The sequence below is a fragment of the Piliocolobus tephrosceles genome, chromosome 1 (assembly GCF_002776525.5).
Source record: "Piliocolobus tephrosceles isolate RC106 chromosome 1, ASM277652v3, whole genome shotgun sequence".
Lineage (NCBI taxonomy): Eukaryota > Metazoa > Chordata > Mammalia > Primates > Cercopithecidae > Piliocolobus > Piliocolobus tephrosceles.
The window spans coordinates 8,922,078-8,943,409 of NC_045434.1; the positions used below are offsets into that span (position 1 = coordinate 8,922,078).

General features: G+C 38.9%; 1 protein-coding gene across 10 annotated transcripts in view; it reads right to left on the reverse strand.

Moving 5' to 3' along the window:
- CHRM3 (cholinergic receptor muscarinic 3) overlaps positions 1–21,332 on the reverse strand; it is a 521,589-nt gene that overhangs the window by 269,513 nt on the left and 230,744 nt on the right. For 6 of the 10 annotated variants that reach the window (XR_002732373.2, XM_031935427.1, XM_031935430.1 and 3 more), the window contains one exon: positions 11,188–11,250. The exons of the other annotated variants lie outside the window; for them this stretch is intronic. The gene's annotated coding sequence lies outside the window, so the exon portion shown is untranslated. The remainder of the gene's footprint in view (positions 1–11,187; positions 11,251–21,332) is intronic. 10 annotated transcript variants of the gene reach the window in all.

Here is a 21,332-nt window from a genome sequence, read left to right on the forward strand (position 1 = left end):
GCCTCTTCCATTGTTCCGTAGCCGCTATCACACAATGTTTCTGCTCCCTTTTAAAACTAAGCTTACTTATGAGGTCATCTGTATCAACTGCCTCGAACTCCTGAATTCCGATTCTGCCTTTTAGCTCATTTCAAATCAGACTTACATCTTTTCTATTGTCTTAGGTCCATCTGGGCAGTTAAAATACCACAAACTAAATAGCTTATAAGCAACAGAAATGTATCACTCACAATTCTGGAGACTGGGAAGTCCACAATCAAGGCACAAGCACATTTGGTGTCTGGTGAGGACTTGCTTTCTGGTTCATAGACGGTGTCTTTCACTGAGTACTCACATGATGAAAGGGGCAAAGAAGCCCCCTTGGGCCTCTTTTACGGGGGCACTAATCCCTTATAACCTCCCAAAGGCCCTGTTTTCTCATACTACCACCTTGGGGATTAGGATTTTAACATATGAATTTAGGCGAACAGAAACATTCAGACCATAGCACCGACGGCTGCAAACATTTCTATAATAAACATTGCATTACTCTTATAATCAAAATCTATACAATGTGTATATATAATACACTATTATATATGACACTGTGTCTACACACATATAGATGGGTGTGTATGTATACCGTAACCCAAAAATACTGTGACTCAATAAGACTATGGATATATGTCAATGTTATGAATGTTACTATCTATAATTCCTACACATCACTGACTCATGTATCAGTCATGGCCATTCTTCATTCTTGAGATTGAACATCTCAATCTGTTTGAATCTGCTTCCAGAAGATTTTATACAGATACAAATTTACCATCAGGTCAGCATGAGCTCTCTGACTTACTGGTGACGCTGTGCCGGTCCCTTCCACTGTCCCAGTTCCTTCCATGCTCATCCACTGTGAACAATCTATCAACTGACTTCCATTCCTTCCTCACATCATTGTTTGAGACAAAACTTAGCTTATCCTTGAAATCACCATATTCTCTTTAGCTCTCTCCGCTCCAGAAATCCCCCTCTTCCACTACCCAGATCCACATGGAGGGGTGGGGCTGGCTCACCTCCACTGACAGCTATTTCTAGATGAACTATTCATGCATCCAACTGCTTATTCTCTTGTGTTGTCCACACTCTCTTGTTATACTTCCTCTCAAAACTTACATATCAGCAGTGCATTCTCTACCATGAAGGAGCTGCCGTTATCTGAGAGTCAGATAAAGATGTGCGCACAATGGCAATGAAGGGTGAAAAACCTCTAAGTCAGTGGCTCTCCAGGAGCAAAGAGAGAAAAACAAACTTAGACTTGGGGAAAAGGGAGCAAGAAGAGACATCCCCCACATACTTTGAAGCATCGGTGAAAACTATGAAAGATAAGTCACGATTAATAACAGGAAGAGACACTCATGAGCTTGGGGGTGGATAGGGCAGAGTAGCCTCCTAGAGAATCTTTCAGGGTAGAGGGTAGAGTAGAAGTTAGGAAATGATGAGAAACGCAACTTGAGAATTAAGCAAAAATTAAATAACGTGCTGAGGAAACTAGTTTCGTTTTTTCTTTTTAAGTCAGTGGGGACTCTGATTATTTCAAACTGTGAAATAGTTAATATTTACTGTGGGCTTACATTGTGCCAGTTACCATTTCCACAATACTCCTGTGAGGTAGGTGCCACTATTTTTTTTCCGTTTTGTAGATAAGAAAACTGAGAGACATAGAAGCTAAGCAATTTTGAGCCAGCTAGGAAGTGGCTTAATTTGAATTATGATTACTTTTTTTTGTTTTTTGGAGAAAGAATCTCACTCTGTCGCCCAGGCTGGAGTGCGGTGGCACCATCTCGGCTCACTGCAAGCTCCGCTTCCTGGGTTCACGCCATTCTCCTGCCTCAGCCTTCTGAGTAGCTGGGACTACAGGCACCCGCCACCATGCCCGGCTAATTTTTTTGTATTTTTAGTAGAGACGAGTTTCACTGTGTTAGCCAGAATAGTATCGATTTCCTGACCTCGTGATCCGCCCGCCTCGGCCTCCCAAAGTGCTGGGATTACAGGTGTGAGCCACTGTGCCCAATCGATTACATTTTCATTTCAGAATGATAAAGGGATGTTTCTCATTTTGAATTGTACCTAGGGTAGAGATATGGAGAAGTAGGGAGAAGCAGAAGACCTCAGTTTTGCTATTCTGGTTTTGGGAGTATAGGGTGAAAACCCATGTGGAGTTGTCCAGCTGGAGATACAGATGTGGACTAGGAGAAAATGTCTAAGCTGAGGCACAGCTTTGCGTCACTGGACTGAAGGTCGAGTTAAGTAAAGTAAAAAGGAAAAAATCTGAACCAAATTTTGGGGGGTGGGAAGAGAAGGAAATCATCAGTTTAGCAGTAGATAAGAGAAGGAAAGGAAAAAAAGAGAAAGAAGAAAAGAAGGAGAGGAAAAAAAGAGAAAGAGGCCGATGAGATGAAAGAGGAGATTTAAGAAGAGAGAGGTTCCTTCGAATCCAAGAAAAGAGAGAATTTCAAAAAAGTCAATAGTAACGAAATTTACAGAGGAGTCAAAAAGTTAAGGACCAAAGATTCTTGAGGGTTTATCAATGAGAAGGTCTTTACTCATTCTGGCAACCACAGTTGGAGCGATGTGGTGAAACTGCAGTGGGCGGAGGAGGTGAAGGGAAGATGATGAAATTGAATTGGATAAGTGGGGTCATGGATGGTGAGAGGGAGAGAAGGCAGGTGAGACTGAAATCAATGGAGAGCCTAAGAGGAGGTGTTTGTGTTTTCTTTATAAATCAAACATTTAACTATGAAAGACAAATAGTCAAAAGAATTAAAAAGTGTGAAGACACAGGAGAGGGCAAATATAAAACTGATGTACAAAGGGATAAGATCCAGATTTCTTCGTGGTGTCTTCTGAGTCTATCCTTTCCTCACTCCCGTTGGTAGTTTTCCTTGTTTAGTCCTTCATCTCTTCTTACCACAGAAAAGTGACGTATCTATGCATTTCCCCACCCTCAGTCAGTTTCCACATATTGTTGCCCAGTTAATTTTCCTTAATGTTATTCCTCTACTCAAGCTCTTTCAGTGTTCTGCTACTTTTAGTGGAAAATCGAAGTTCCTTAAGATATACAAAGTCATTCTCATTCTGGCCTTGTCTGCCTTTCCTCATCCTCATAACTCACACACCCACATCCACACACATGACAACTCTGAAGCTATCACTTGCATTCAAACTCCTACCCATGATCCCTTGCAGTACCCTCTTTCTGCCTATATAAATCCTGCCCTTTCTCAAGTCTCATATTATATCACCTTCTTATAGAAGGCTATCTCTATGTCCCTGAAGCCACATATTACCTTTTATTCTACCTTAGCATGTCAATTAACATGTCATTTCCATGAACATTTTCCAACAGTGCTTATATGTGCCTATCACTGTGAAAAACATCCAAACGTGCGAATGATATAGACCATGACGACTTGGTCACGTGACTTCTATCCAGTATGATACTTAACAGCCATAGCATTTTAAAAAAATATGTGTATAGCTTGTCATTAATACTGGACTGCAAGCTCTTCTTTCATACACATAGGCTGTGTATTAAAGCATTAGAACAGATCAGCTACATGGTCCATTTGGAGAACATGTAACAGGAATTGAATAAGTATTCTGCTGAAAGGACATGTCAAAATTGGATAGGGTTTGCAGTCTCAGAATACTAAGAAATTGTGTAAATTGAATTTTATTTTTTTTCTGTGATACTCTAGATTGTGAATATTGCACATGCATTGCCTTTTCCTTTGGTCAAATTATAAGTTCTTTTTTTTCAAAGCATTCTTCTATGTGCTTTGAATTTATTTCTCCTTACACTTGCATGGATTGTGCATGTTGTTTAGTACAAATGTTATGCTTTAATTTTCAAGTCCATTTCCAAAACTTTTTCACTGTAAGCCCAAGAACTCTCTCATTTCTCTTGGAATGGAACTTAATTTCTCCACGTTATAGAACTATGTTAAAAACTCTCTTTTAGTTAAAAAGTACCACCCACAAACGTTGAAGCTGTATTTTTATGAAAGTAACCACCTCTATTATTTCATGTGACTACTCCCGGTTCTCTATGGCTGTTCTTTAGTTACATTTTTTTGGTAGCCATTCCATCATATTTACTTTATTTTTGATGTCCATATTTTGATACTATTTTTGTTTTTGACATAAACACTATTTTATAATACATTTTAATACCTTAACCTCTCTTAGCTTTTCTGCATTGTGTTTGTTTGGTGTATGACATCACATAGGTATTTGTTTCCCAAAAGTTTCTTTAATTTAAACGTACCATCTATTATTTTGTTTTATTTTTTGTTCCTGGTTTGGATTTTCTTTTCCTTTCAGTCCACATGTTCCTTTGGCAATTTAAGGATTGCTTCTTTACAATGCATTGTTTTCATCTGGGCCATCTGAAAAGCTGAATTTTGGTTTTTAATCTGTGATCATATAATGTACTACAGTATCACTGGAGGACTACTGTGTTTACTATCTCCAATGAATGTGCCATTTTGAATCTAACTATAAGGCTTCCCACATGTTGTCCCACAGTATCCTGGTGTTCAAGAGAGAAGCCAGTACCCTCAGACTCCAGCGGCTAGCAGGACTTGGGCAGGGGCCCTAGTCCTCAGAGGCAGGCATAGCTGAGTGCATCTGGTGCTGTGCCTACGATCTAGTCCAGCTGCAAATACGGTGGGGACACTTGGCTCCTGCTGCTCTTCCACGATACTCTGAGGACAGCTGAGGGGGCTCTGCCATCCAGATATCAAGTTCAGTGCCTATCACAGACAAGGAGCTATGAGCTGATGGAGGAAGTAGCGGTACAGGTTGAACACCAGGGAGCATGGTGTTCAATGGAGAAGAGGAGGGGTGGGAAGGCCAGGCTGGGAATTCCTGCTGAAGACAGTTGTCCCAAGCAGGGACCACTTCTCTGTCTTCACATCAAGCCAATACTGGTGCAGTCCCCAGGCCATGGGACTGTGCCTTGGCCCTGTGTATCACAGTTTTGTTACTCACGGTGCAGTCAGCTTCATCAAAGTGCATCAGCTTCATCTGAAACCTTGTCAGAAATACAAAGGCTCAGCCCTTCTGAATCAGAATCTGTATTTTAATGGTGACTGTATGCACATGAGTGTTTGAAAAGCACCGTGTCAGAGGGTCTACTCTGGCCTTCTTCTCATCTCTCTCATCACAACCCTCTCCAAGGGACAGGCCGATGAGAATTTTGGTTCCTTCTAGACCAAGTTTCACATAACCAGGTCCTTGGAATTCTTTGCCCTAAAGCTCACAGTCCACCCCCATTTAAGGCATAGAATATTCTTTCACTGATGCAATCCCATTGTGCACCTGGAACCCAAATACATTTGTGATCAAGGGATAGGCATGAGGACGTGGGGAGAAGCTGTTTGGGCTTTCAGGCTGAGAGTCCACATGGAGGCTCTGAGGCTGAGGACCCTGGGGGAACAGGACCGAGCTAGGGATGGGAAGTGGGGTGGCTGGGAAATGGGTGTAGACCTAGGGCTTTCAATTGCACTTTTGTTCCTAGTCACTTAGTCTATTATCTACTTGTTCTTACAAAGCATCAAGGATTGAGTCCGCTTCTGTCCATTTGCAGCTGATATGTTCTTTTAGTGATTTCAAGCTATGTGCAGGGTGAGGGCTATAAAAACATTTATGCCTTCTAAGAATTTTTCAAATACTTGATACTAAAAGGTTAGGATGGGTTCCAAAATCAGTTGCCTTATCCCAAGAGGTTTCAACATTACATTTGTCAATGAAAGAAAGTAATAGCTGTTAGAATCTTTAAACATAACTTCAATTACAGGAAACTTCTGAATGGCTATAAAATAGGATTTTACATTTTCCGTCATCTACTTGTTCTTACAAAGCACCACACAGATAGTGACTATCAAGACTTTGATGAACGGAAAACCATATAGTAAATATCAAAAGCCTTAAAAATGTGTGTACCATTTGATCAAGGAATTTCATTTCTGGGACTATATTCTAAGGAAGATATTCAGGGATATGCGTAGAAAGTTATTAACAATGATTTTCATCAATATTACAATTTTTAACGTGAAATACTGGAAATGATCAGGAATATTTATATATGTTACAGAATATTATGCACATTTTCTGTGAATATAAATATAATGGCATTTAAAAAGAATGTTTAGTGATGTAGCAAAATGTTAGAGCAGAAAATAAATTTACAAAATCAAATAAAAGACTTTGAATAAGACCATTGATCAAGAATTACAGGTCATCATTTCTATATACCTGATAATATAAATTTATATAAATGTATGCTTCTTATTCAAATCTTTGAAAAGATTTTATTTGGAAGTTCTACATAAATTTAATACTTAGTATTCCTCCCAATGCTTTTTATTTTCTCTTCTTTTAATACCAAAGATATAAGCTAAATTTCTTTCACAAAATTTCATATATACTCCAAAATTCTATGTAATGTGCCATTCAAATATTGCCATTTTATGTATAGAATAAAGTGGAAAAGGGTAAGAAGTATGTGGCCAGCCACACACAGCTGATGAAGAAAAGCTGAGGTACGCAAGGCAGGCGGGGTTGGGAGGGATACTATACTGCACGTTACATGTAGTATGTTTTTGGATCACAAGAATCTACTACTTCTGACTTTTATTAGATGCACATTCTTTAATAAAGTGGGTGCCCTTCCTTTGCACAATTTTAAAAACAGATTTTTCTCCTCAACAGATCAACTTCAATTTTTTTTAACATTTTCCTAACATATGATTATCATCTTCCAAAGACCCAAAAGTGCTGTCAATGTGACAGAAATCAGAATGTAAATATTTTACAAACAGCTGTCAAATCTCAATCGGCAGCAAACAAAAAACCCCGGAATTGCTGTAATCTAACCACAAGGCTATATCATTTAACTGACAGATAAGACGTTTTTCTAGCTTTCCTTTTCCTGTCAGTATTTTTAATACATTAACACCATGTGCCATTCTGGATAGTCACTGTGACAATTCCCTTGAAGACAGAATAAACTCTGAAATGCACTATGGGAAATGCCTGGCACAGGGACTGACTTTTGTTTCACAGGATATTTTTCACAGTCATTGTTATCTGGAATGTTTGTTACTAACATGGATTAAATACCGGCATCAAGGGAATATTGTCATGCCCATAAAAACAGGGAAAATTTTGCTCTTAGCAGTTCAATAATTTATTATTTCATTCCTTCGGGCCTTCATTCAACAAACATTTCTCATTGTGCATGTGCCAGGTTTAGTCAATAAATCTACGTAAGATTCAAAGAATGGAGCCCTGTCACCCAACATCATAGATCAGAAATGCCACCTAGTAAAGATCCCTGAAACAGTCCCACCCAAGGATTTACTGCTATTTTCTATTTATACCTTTGTCTGTCCTCTGTTCTTCCTATATTGTTTCTTCATCTTTTTCTTTCTCTGTTTTTCTTTTTTTTGAGACGGAGTCTAGCTCTGTTGCCCAGGTTGGAGTGTGGTGGCTCCATCTCGGCTCACTGCAAGTTTCGCCTCCTGGGTTCACGCCATTCTCCTGCCTCAGTCTCCCGAGTAGCTGGGACTACAGGCGCCCGCCCCACGCCCGGCTAATTTTTTGTATTTTTTAGTAGAGACAGGGTTTCACTGTGTTAGCCAGGATGGTCTTGATCTCCTGACCTCGTGATCCACCCACCTCGGCCTCCCAAAGTGCTGGGATTACAGGTGTGAGCCACCGTGCCCTGCCTTTTTTTTGTTGTTTTTTTCTTCTTTTCTTCTCATCTAAGCAAAAGACACGTTGGGGACATCTATAAGAACGGCTTAATTTCTTTTAAGATATTTAACATAGGGTATTTTCTGACTCTATATTCATTTACTCAACAAACATTTACTAAGCTTCTTGCAGGGGGCAGGCATCATTATAAGTTGGTGGTTTTGGCAGTGAAGAAAACAGACAAGGCCCTGCCCTCATGGAGCTTAGATCATATTATAACGGGAGATAAATAACAAATTATAAACAGGTGCGACAGATTTATCATGTCTTACCTAAATCCCTTAAGTGACATATGTAAGTATTTTGTCCATAAGGGGTTATTCTCATATGCCTTAAGAAATAAAACTTCCAGTTTCTAAAGGGAATTAAACCTGGGTGTCCGAGACGGTGGTTATTTAGAAAGAGTGGTTAGGAGAGGTTTTGGCAGTTGAGATTTGACTGGAAGGGTCAAGTAGTAAGAAGAGCCAGGGGCTCAGTGCCAGGCCCCCGAGGGCAAAGAACAAAGAGAAATATTCAATAAATAAAGACAGGGAGGCTTGGAGTGTAGGAAGAAAGAGAGAAAAGTACAAGTAGAAACCAGATCATATCAGATTTATAAGTCATGTTAATGCATTTGGATTTGATTGTAAATGTAGGGGAAGGAATTGAAGGATTTTGAGCAGGTCTCAAATAGGAGAATAACACGATCTAACAGAGGCTTCCCAAAGCAGACGCTGGCTGTGACAGAATGTAATTTTGTGTGGTAAGAATGAAAGCCATGTTGACTAACATGAGGCTAATGCCATCGTCCAGGCAAGACAAGATGATGGCTTGGAGTAGAGTCATAACAAAAGAGACAAGGGATTCAGGATGTATTTGGAAGAAATAAAAGGAAAACGAAAAAAACTGGTCACTCTTAGGTTCAATGGACAGAAGTAAAAACTGTCTCTTTGAGTAGATATCAGAGTATTTCCCTGCATTAGCAATGGAGACCCAAGAAGTTAAGCTAGTATTTTATACTAACAGCCCATCAGAATACCTTACACCATCAATTTACAAATAAGCAGCAAAGGTCCAGAGAGGTGAAATGGCTTTTTCTGTAATGCCAAAAATTGCTGGGCTGTCCCCTGCATTTCCAGTCCCTTGTTTTCCAGCCAAAAGGTGTTTCCATCATCCAGCTCATCCCCCAAGTCAGCTCAGTGCCTTATGCAACGCCTTGTAAAACGTTCTTCAGAAAGAAATTTCCTTATATGACTTAGTTTTTAAGCTATATATGTATATATATATTTTTCCTGAACCAAGTCAATAAGAGTGAATTAACAAAGATAGTTAGGCAGAGAATACTTAATTCTATGATTGTTGGGTAAAAGCTGAGTTTTGGTGACCATATTTTGACCATTAGTTCTAGACTTGTATTTCAAAAAACAACAACAACAAAAAAGAAAATAAGATGCTCAGAATTAATATTTCCTTTACCAACTTTCACAGGTAATTCCAATATAAACTGATTCTCCCAAATCAGATCTGTTTTCCTCTTTTCCTTTTATTTTCTTTTTTCTCTTTTCTTTCTTTCTTTTTCTTTCTTTCTTTCTTTCTTTCTTTCTTTCTTTCTTTCTTTCTTTCTTTCTTTCTCTCTCTCTCTCTCTATCTTTATTCATTTCTCTTTCTCTCTCTCTCTCGTTTCTGTTATACAGGAATAGACTCAGTTCACTTAGTTTTACAAATGGAAAATATAATAGAAAGTCTGTGCTATTGAAGAGCATTGTAGTCAAAGGGTTACTGAGCTGACAATGCCCACTGTCTAACTGTAAAATGTAATCAGCAATAGGACGGGCTCCTGGAACCAGGCTGTCAGGGCCAGCATTGAGGCAGCTGTGTACAGGGATCAGCCTCTGACAGGTCCAAGTTCAAATCTCACCTGTGCCAGTTACTACCATAGGACAAGTTTCACAGGACAAAGTTCTTCACATCTTAGAGCCTGTTTCCTCATACATCAAATGGGAATAAAAATACTGGACTTAATAGTACTACTGTGGTGTTTAAGTAAGATAGGGTAATGTGTCTAGCATGATATCCAGATATAAATGTTACTGAATCAGCTAAGGCTCCATTTGGCTCTGAGTGTCAGCAAACCTAATAAGCTCGTCTAAATTAGGGACTGTATGTGTCTCATGAAACAAGACATCTGATGGTGGGCTTGCAAGAGCTCAAGCTCATTTTATCCTCCCGCTCCAGTATCCCCAGTTCGGGTTTCGTTGCTGTGATTGCAAGAAGGGGTGGGGGGTCAGGGGCGTGATTTCCTGATAGAATGATGGGATAGGAACAAAGGAAAAAACATTCGAAGAGGAATCTCCTCTTGAAAGTCTCTCCCCAGGGACCAAGACTGAGACCTCATCGGCTGGAGCTGAGTCACATGGCCACAGAAAAAGAATCTGGGAAGATGAGAATATTTTTTAGCTGGGCACTTTGCTGTCCTTACAACATCAAGATTTTATTAGGAAGGAAGAGGATAGTGATAGGGTTTGGCTCTGTGTCCCCACCCAAATCTCATCTCAAATTGTAAATGAGGGAGGGGCCCGGTGGGAGGTGATTGGATCATGAGGGTGGTTTCCGCCATGCTGTTATTATGATAGTAAAGGAGTTCTCATGAGGGCCAATGTTTTTAAAAGTGGCAGTTTCCCCTGCACTCTCTCTCCCTCTCTGCTGTCACTATGTAAGACATGCCTTGCTTCCCCTTCGCCTTCTGTCATGATTATAAGTTTCCTGAGGCCTCCCCAGCCATGTAGAACACAATTAATAAATTACCCTTTTGCTTCTAAATTACCCAGTTTCAAGTAGTGTCTTTATAGCTGTATGAGAACAGATTATATAGGGAGATTGGATTTAAGGTAGGATGTTAACAGTGTTTGCTAGATAGATAAAACGTTATTGAGGATAACATCTAAGAAAGATTGAGCTTTTCCACAGTGTTGCTGTTTATGTTCACAATCGTATTTGTACAGCATTCTGAAGAAAGGCAATCTAAATAAAGGGATAATTCTTAAGCTTCTAAGAATTAGACAAGCTACACGATCCTATATATGTATTAATAATTCAAACATTTTGCAATATTTCAAAAAATTCCACATTGCTACAGTTAAACACAAATGTGCTTTTGAAATAAAGTTAACTTATTTCAAATCTCAATCAACATGCCTTTATTTCCATTTTTAAACTGATGAGAAAATGAACACACTTAGCTTTATTAAGACACAAAAAATTGAGCATGACTAAAAATGGTAACAACTGTACATCATGTTGAAAACACCAACTTATAAATTCTTATTCCTTATTAATCTGTTCTCACAGATTGGGCCATCAATTCCCCTTTCCAAGGAAATAGCTCAACTAGAAAAAGGATTTTACCTTACTGTATCTTAGCTGAAGTTCTGACTGTTGTTTTTTTGGCCGCTAATCACAATACAAGTGCTAGAAAAGAAAAACAACAAAAAAAGATGGTATTAACAAATAACCAGGACCCTGAGAAAGAGAACATCAATAGGTTACACAACACGACTAGAGGCAATCAAAAAAAACTACAGAATTTTTGAGTTGGAAGTGACTTCCTGGATCATGGTGCCTAACCTCACGTACCTGAAGAGGATGGAGAGGGTCAGAGAAGTTAAGGTACCTGTCACTGGAAAAGAAATGTATCTATTGACTTCCTCATTCTACAGCTCCTCACGTCCTACCTGCCTAAGCTCCAGTTGCAAGGAAGGGAGATAGAGTGAGAAGAATAAAAATAAAGAAGTTGCTCCCAGCACTTTAGGAGGCCGAGACGGGTGGATCACGAGGTCAGGAGATCAAGACCATCCTGGCTAACACGGTGAAACCTCGTCTCTACTAAAAAATACAAAAAACTAGCCAGTCGAGGTGGCGGGCACCTGTAGTCCCAGCTACTCAGGAGGCTGATGAGGCAGGAGAATGGTGTAAACCCGGGAGGCGGAGCTTGCAGTGAGCTGAGATCTGGCCACTGCACTCCAGTCTGGGTGACAGAGTGAGACTCTGTCTCAAAAAAAAAAAAAAAAAAAAAAAAAGTTGCTCATCTCTTCATTTTACAGGTAAGTGATGATTGCCTTCTTCTCTTAGCAAATTGGCTAGTATGGTCTGTGTTCAACAAGTATTGCAGTTGCTATCTTCTCCCAGACACTACTCAAAATATACGCATACAGTGATCTTACAGTTAGCCCATTCTCATACAGGAAGAAAATGCAATCGTCATGAAAATCCCCTAACTCCACTTCAGATACTAAGTGTACTGAGCCTGAGAGCGAGGCCAGAATCTTAGGAAAGCACCTCCATTAGAAGGTCAACCTAGAGAAAGAAAAAGAAGTGGCAGGCTTTGCAGAAGAACCGGGGAACTGTGTCACTGTCAAGGATGTGGCTGAGTTCAGAGGGTCATGAAGGGATGGGAAATGCTATGGAAGAACTTGAGGATGAGATCCCCTGATAAAGTGTGGTTGAATTTTTTAAAGGAGGACCTTGAAGTTTGCACAGCATGGTGACGGTGACACCAAATGGAAAGAGGACCGAGAAGAGACCGTGAGGTAAGAAGTAGAAGGATCCTAGAGGTGCATGTGGAGGAATTTTCTCAGCAAGTAAGAGAGGAGCCTAGTGACACCTCTGCGAGTGTCATCTGTGACAAGATCAGCACAGAGATGGAGAGCAAACTTCGAGAGAGTATTACGGCAATTGGATATGTAATTGAGAATTTAAAAATAGATTTGTATTTTACATGTCTTTTAAAAGTATTAATATGCAAAGGATTTAGGGGAAAAGAGTAATTGCTCCTTCATCAGTTTGAGAAACACATTTATGCTCGCGAGCATTGGTCCTCTGCTGCCCTCATATCCCTTCTTCCTCTCTTTAGCACCTCCCTCTCCCTCTGCTATTGCTTGCCATGTTGGAACTGTCAATCACAGGATCCTCTCCCACTTTCAGCAATGGAGGGCATCTGACCCAAGCAAGGCCTCTCAGGCTCCTCCTCTCCCAAGATCCCCTTCCCCCCTGCCGCCCTCCCCCAGCCCTCCCTATCTGAGAAGTGTGTCTTATGGAAGGAAGGACTGGAGCTATCATTCCATGAAAAGCACGCACTTTATACCCTGGGGTGGAAAACTGAGGTCGAGGGGGTAAGTTACCATGGGTCAAAACTTGAAATCAGCTCTGCCTGACTCTTTCCACTAGCTGCCTTGCCTCTCTTACATAGCAGCACATTCTCAGGAAATAATATCTGTGTACCTAGAATTTCAAGAGTAAACTGAACCATATCAACACTCCCATTCCTACTACAGGAAATGAGGGTAAGTCATCAAACAACACTTCAGTGCGAGGATGGAGTCATTTCTCTCCCTCATCTCTATCTAACAAATAGACATTTTCTACTATTTAGGGCATGCTGATGAGCATACAATTCATCTTTCGCTGCTAATATCCCTGTAACATCTAATGAGTCAAAGGGCAAGTACTCAGTTAATTCCATTTAACCATTTGTCAGTCATCTCACAGAAACCCATTGTCTTGTGCATAGTAGGTGCTCAGAAAATATTTACAGGAGATTTTTTCATTAAAAGTAATAAATGCCAATTATTACAAACACATTTGCTTAATTTACAATTAGGAGTCCCAACATGGCCTACATGTTGAAATTCAGATCATTTTAAATAAGTAAATATATTATACAAAATTAAGTAGCACCATTAATGTTAAAACAGACATAAACACAACTCAATTATTGAAGTGTCTACTAATATCAATATCTTGTTCACTAAAAGAATTGGGAGACAATAAATGAGATTGAACATCTTGAAGTTTCTCTGATTAAATTTCTCTAGTATCAGATTCAGAAAGGCATTCATTCTGAAAACAAGCAAAGGAATTGGCTTTCATCCTAGCTGCAGATTCATTCTATTGAAAATTAATTGCATGTAACATTCATTTAGAGATGAGGTTCAAATATGTAAGTAGAGATGACAGTCTTCTCCAAAACCCAGTAAACATGGCTCAAAGGTCACATAATCAAAATAAGATTGGCAATTCCAGAGAATGCTGTCCTAATTATATAGTTAGCCAGATAAAGAAGAAAACAAAACTAGAGACAGAATAATTATGGAAGGCCAGATGACAGGCTTCTTTCAACAGGTCAAAAAAAGTTACTCTGATTTATGATGTCCATAAAAAAGGTAAGATATTTTGCTAACCTCTTTAAAGTAGTACTGGCATGCCTTTGAAATACTGTGGTTTTGGTTTTATACCACCACAATCAAGTAAGTCACACACATGTTTTGGTTTCCCAGTGCATATAAAAGTTATGTTTACACTATATTGTCATCAATTAGATGTGCAATAGCATTATGCCCAAGAAAGCAATGTACATCCCTTAATTAAAAATACTTTATTGCTAGAAAATACTAACAATCATCTGAGCCTTTATAGAGTTATATATATATATATATATATATTTTTGGTGGAGGGTTTACCTCAATGTTGATGGGTGCTGACTGATTAGGGTGGTGGTTGCCAAAAGCTGGGGAGACTGTGGCAATTTCTTCAAATAAGAAACAACGAAGTTTGCTGCAATGATTGACTCTTTTGTAACAGATTTCTCTGTAGCGTGTGATGCTATACATAACATTCTCAAGTAGCATGTGATACTGTTTGACAGCATTTTGTGCACAGTAGAACTTCTTTTAAAATTGGAACCAATCCTCTCAAAGGCTGCTGCAGCTTCTTTAACTAAGTTATTGTAATATTCTAAATCCATTGTGGTCATTTTAACAATATTCACAGTATCTTCACCAAGAGTTAATTCCATTTCAAGAAAATGACTTTATTTGCTAATCCATAAGAAGCAACTCCTCCTCCAAGTTTTATCACGAGATAGCAGCAATTCAGGCCCATCTTCAGGCTCCACTTTAAATTCTAGTTCTCTTGCTGTTTCTTCCACAATGGTATTTATTCTTTCTTCATTGAAGTATTGAACCCCTCAAAATCATCCATGAGGGTTGAAATCTGCTTCTTCAAACTGCTGTTAGTGTTGATATTTTTACCTCCTTCCAAGAATCATGAATATATTTAACAGCATCTAGAATGGTGAATCCTTTCTAGAAGGTTTTCAACTGACATTGCCCAGATCCATCAAAAGAATCTATGGCAGCTATAGCTTTATGAAATGTATTTCTTAAAATAATAAGACTTAAAAGCCAAAATTGCTCCTTGATTCACGGGCTGCAGAATGGATGTTATATTAACAGGCATGAAAACAATATTAATATCATCCTCGTATGCCTACATGAGAGCTATTGGATGACTAGATGCATTGTCAATGAATAGTAATGTTTTTAAATGAATCTTTTTCTGAGCAGTAGTTCTCAACAGTAGGCTTAAAATATTCAGTACACCAGGCTGTAAATAGATGCATTGTCATCCAGGCTTTGTAATTCCATTTATAGAGCACAGGCAAAGTAGATTTAACATAATTCTTCAGGGTCCTAGGATTTTTGAAATAATAAATGAACGCTACCTTCAACTTAACTAGTAGCTTCATTAGCTCCTAATAAGCAAGTCAGCCTGTCCTTTGAAACTTTAAAGCCAGACCTTGACTTCTTTCCAGCTATGAAAGTCCTAGATGGCATCTTCTTCCAACAGAAGGCTTCTCGGTCTACACTGAAAATCTAATGTTTAGTGTTGCCACCTTCATCAATGATCTGCACTTGCTACTTCACCTTGTAATTTTATATTATATAGACAGCTTTTGTCCTTAAACCTCATGAATCAACCTCTGCTAGCTTCACACTTTTCTTCTGCAGCTTCCTTCGCTCTCTCAGCCTTCACAGAATTGAAGAGAGTTAAAGTCTTGCTCTGGATGAGGCTATGGCTTAAGGTAATCTTGTGGCTGGCCGGATCTTCTAGCCAGGCCACTCAAACTTTCTCTGTATCAGCAATAAGGCTGTTTTGTCTTCTTATCATTTATGTTTTCACTGGAGTAGCACTTTTCATTTCCTTCGTGAACTTTTCCTTTGCATTCACAACTTGGCTGTTTGGTGTAAGAGGCATCGCTTTTAGCCTGTCTCAGATTTCCACATGGCACCCTCACTCAGTTTCATTATTTCTAGTTTTTGATTGAGACGTGTAACTCTTCCTTTCACTTGAACACTTAGAGGCTGTTGTAAGGTTATTAATTGGCCTAATTTCAATATTGTTGTGACTCAGGAAATGGGGTGGAGGGCAAGGAGAGGAAAAGAGATAAATGCGTGGTTGGTGGAGAAGTCAGAACACATTCATTAATTACATTTATCAATTAAGCTTGCCATTTTATAAGGGAGTGGTTTATGGCATCTCAATACAATTATAACAATAACCTCAAAGATCACTGATCCCAGATCACCATGTCAGATATAATAATAATTACAAAGTTTGAAATACTACAAGAATTACCAAGGCCAGGCGCAGTGGCCCACGCCTGTAATCCCAGCACTTTGGGAGGCCGAGGCGGGCAGATCACAAGGTCAGGAGATTGAGACCATCCTGGCTAACACAGTGAAACCCCGTCTTTACTAAAAGTACAAAAAATTAGCCGGGCGAGGTGGCGGCGCCTGTAGTCCCAGCTACTCGGGAGGCTGAGGCAGGAGAATGATGGGAACCCGGGAGGCGGAGCTTGCAGTGAGCCGAGATCCGGCCACTGCACTCCAGCCTGGGCGACAGAGCAAGACTCCGCGAAACTCTATCTGGAAACAAAAACAAAAACAAAAACAAACAAACAAAAAAACCAAAATGTGACAGAGACACAAAGTAAGCATTTGGGGTTGGAAAAATGGTGCCAATGGATTTGCTGAAGCAGGGTAGCTACAAACCTTCAATTTGTAAAAACCACAGTATCTGTGAAGCACAACGAACTGAAGTACAATAGAATAAAGTAAGTCTCCACCCACTTCTTTCACTATTATCCTACCACTCATATGACTATTCACATGCCCTTCTCATGAATCAGTACTATAGATTTCTCATCAATGCCTTTGATCTAACTGCCGCTTTGTAAGAGTCAATCCACCTCAGCATGGATGTGCCCTAATTTATTCTTTTACTATTTATAGAATTATGGTTGCATCCTTTTTCTTTTTATAAACAATGTAGCAATAATAATCCGTGTGTGTGTGTGTGTGTGTGTGTACATATATATAATCCTCCTGAGGAGAAGCAATCCTCCTCCCTCGGTCTCCTGGGTAGCTGGGACTACAGGCATGCACCAATATTCAAAAAAGAGATATTTTACACACACACATGGATTATTATTCATTTGTTTGTTCTATATTCCTAAAATTATGATGTATATGTTGTAGAGTATTCACATCTTAAATTTTGGTACATACTGCTAGATTACTTTTCAAAACAGTTGTAGCAATTTTGATTCCCATTTCCTCACCATAACTGGATATTCTCTCTTTCTCTCTCACTCTTTCTCTCTCTCTCGATCTCTTATCTACCTACCTACCTATAATTGCCTATCGCTATTTCTATCTATATATGCATCTACCTATGTATCTGATTTTTGGCAAAAGCAGTGTTCACAGGTATATCTATTTATTATCTCTGGGGCCTCAAACGCAGTCTTGCAGCAAAGGCAGACTGAAAACAATCTTTAGGCAAGGTTCTGATGTTGTGGCATTAAGAGGGAGATAATCCTTGAAAAATGTATTTTGAGAAAACAACGTAACTATTATTCACAAAGAGAATTTTAAAAGGCTCTGTCCTGTTGAGTAAACACTACGACATGCTCCATTTAGTAAGTAGCTTTAACATAGAAAAACACATCCAAATCTAAAAGTCAATGCTGTTATTTTTCCCATGAAACTATAATTTTAAAAATGTCTAACTCACCAAATGGTTTCCTATAATTTTTAAAGTTCAAAAAAAATCTATAACAAAAGAAAAAGTCCAGTCTTGAAGCTCCTTAATTTTTTAAATAATATTATATCTTTAAAATGCTATTCTTTAGCCAGAGATGGCTCCATTTAGATGCTTGAAAATATTAATCACCCTTTTCTTCAGGTAATCTTTCAGCAAGCCCAGCTCAGGTGACTTATAATTATAGTCTATGAACCTCAGCCTCTCCCTCCACCCCCACCCTGACTCCCATCCCTCTCTCACACTCTCTCTTAAGTCATAACATGGATGTGAAAGCCAGGGATAAGTAGTTCTTATTTTGGGCCAAACCAGTGTTACAGAGTCTGACCAAACAATAGTGTTTACAGGGGTTCAAGAAACCAACTTTAAAGGGGAAAAGTGCACCTATAGTTTTGATTCTTGTAAAAGATACTCTTTTGGGTGCTTCCGCCATGAACCAGAAACACAGCTTAAAGGACCACTAGTGCAATTTACAGTCCAATATCTCTCCAGAGTTGGGCCGTCATTTCTCATCAATTACACTTTGGAACTGATTAGAAAACGAAGAATCAGTAACGATATTGGCTCAGTTTTAAAGCCTGCAGGCAGATATATTCTTAAATACTAGAAAGTAGCTATATTTTGTTCTATATGTAGGACCTGCCTGTGTGGAGAATCTGTTTCATTTTTACTCTTCACTGCAATGGCAGGAAGTCTCCATTCAGGGATAGTTTTTCGCTGTCAACCAGGTTGGAGTGCAGCAGTGCCATCACGGCTCATTGCAGCCTAGAACTCCTGGACTGAAGCAATCCTCCTCCCTCAGTCTCCTGGGTAGTTGGGACTACAGGCATGCACCACTGTATCTGGCTAATTTTTTAATTAAATAAATTTTTAATTTTTTTGTAGAGACGAGGTCTCACCATCTTGCCCAAGCTGGTCTCAAACTCCCGGGCTGGAACAATTCTCCTGCCTCCGCCTCTCAAAGTGTTGGGATTGTAGGTGTGAGCTCCCATGCCTGGCCAAAAATTCACCCTTGCTGGTATTGTAGAGAGTCACCAGAACTGTCTGGATTCTAACTGATAACTGACTAAATGATAGTGTTTAGAGTAGGCAAATTCAAGCAATCAAAAGACACTACCTAGATGGTTACAACATTTCCTAGATTCTACTGGATGTCCCAGGGCTCCACATATTCGAAAAAGAGATATGGTGCTCAAATAAATTTGGAAAGTTCTGGGTTAAATACTATGTTACCATTACTGTTACAATGAGATTACTCAGAAATGTCAAAACTGAGATGTGGGCTGTGAACTTTCTAAAGGCAGCTATATTCTGATGCTTGCTTTTCTCAATTTTGTTTGACCATGTGGGGGAGCTATGCTAAATGATGCCCTGCGCAGACAGCTCAGGATTCTTCGCTACATGAAAGAAACAAAATTATTCTTTAGAGTCTAGCTTAGCCGAAAATTGAATGTGCTCTTGAGTCTAGGTAAGTATTTGCCCAGATTTCATAGACTCTATAACATCACAAAAGTAAATGTATCTTTCTAAGAAGGGAATGCTGCACTCTGCATTGCACAACAATGACTAATGGATTTGGAATATTTTTAAAAATCTGATAACATCATTTGGAAACACATATCTTCAAATACCACATTTTGAAATGTAGCCATGATATTCTTAGATATACTCTTGGAAATCTAATGAGCTCCTGAAACTGTATTTAGCTAAAATTTCAACCTCTTAAATATTTGGAAAGGTCAGTTTTGAGGTGATGAATTATAATTTTGGCAATTTCTATTGTACAGCTGTTCTCAGGAAATATAATACTGCTGGTACTGCAAACAACGTATTTAATTGGATTCTCTCAAGTTTTTCTTGTAAAAAAGTCTTTCAGAAAATGCTCAAATGTCCTGATTAAATACAGCTTTTTCCTGCTGGCTTAAGCAATATCTTTGATTAGTAAATAGTTAAAATTTACTGCTGAATAAATGCCTGCCTGGAGCCAATGACACCCTGGCTCTACAGAGCAAAGGCACAAAGGAAGGGGTATCTTAAGTGAAACTCCCAATTAAAAATATGTTTGCAAAGAACAGTTGCATGGTAAAATGTACTCTATGTTATGTTCAGCAAAACACAAACAACCTAGATATAAGTTGTGTGGACATATCCACAGTTTTATAAATATAAATCTATGCACAAAATAATCTTAAAAAGACATACATTAAATTTTGGTTTAACCACATGAATTTGTGGAGTGAGGAGGTCAACAAGTCTATTAGCAGCAATTTCATATAGTTCAACTTGCAGATCACAATGTTAATAGTGCTTACAACTTGAGGACTGATAATAATAGTTATTTATTTGTTTATTTAAGGTTCTTTCCTTTATTTTCCAAAGTGTTCCTAACTAGCCATCATCGATTTTAGATAACACTATTTTTTTTTTAAACAAAGATAGAGGCACAGTTATGTTGAGAGATTAGGTTGCTTATTGGCAAGGAAGAAGTAGAAGGAAGGCTCTGAGCTCTGATTTCAAAGTCATGTTCAAAGGTTGTATAGAGAGTGGAAAGAAGGGTATAGAGAGTAGCATGTAAGAAAGCGTCCTGGCTGAACCAAGGTTTAGGAAGAAACACTCGTCACGTTCAGTGTTAAAGACTGCCCTCCTTTTGGGTCCAAGTCATGGAACAGAAGGGTGACATCAATTACATCCAGGATGAGGCACTATGGTAATGGAGATATTTGGGTGACATCAATTACACCCAGGATGAGGCACTACGATAATGGAGATAATCGGATTATTGATGTAGTAACATTCTTCTTTGTCACTTAAGATACTTTCCCTTTATTTAATTTGTGAGTACACAGATGAACTTCCTACAAATATCTATCAAAATTGTATAAGTTGTTTATTGCTTGTGTTTATGGTTGCCCAATCAATGCATTCTAATAACCAAAGCTACTGCCTGGTCTTTCTAAAACAGAAGCACTCTAGAAGATTCCTACCATCCTTCAGTCCCCATGCCAGATGACCAAAGGAAGTGTCACTTCTCCCACTTGGTAGGAGCACCAGGACTGTACAACGGAAGGAGCTTTTCCCACCCGATTCTTAGCTGATAACATGGAGGTACCTGTGACTTCTCTAAGAAAAACCCTCTTGGATCTTAGATTTAAGCGACTCACATTTCCTATAAAACAGAGATGCTCACCTTACATAAGTTTTTGAAAGCATGAAATAAAGTAGCATATAGAGTGTAGCAAATGTCTGGGACATAGAAAGTGTCCAGGAACCAGACGTTACTATTTTTATATAATGGGACTATGCCCAAAGGGTGGCTAACACTAATATGCTTTTTCAAAGCCTGACCTCCCACATCCTTTTTCTTCAGGGTATCTGCCCCACCTGTAAGCTCCGTATCTGGCTTATTTGAAAGGCTATATGCTTTTTATTTGAGTATAATACCTTTGTATTCCATTTTCCTTTTTTAAATTCCAACAATCCTACTGTGTATAAAATAAGCATTACTTTGAAATACATTTCCTGAATTTTTGGCAATTAGACACTCATCTTGGGATTGAAAAATTCTATCTATCTATCTATCTATCTATCTATCTATCTATCTATCTATCTAT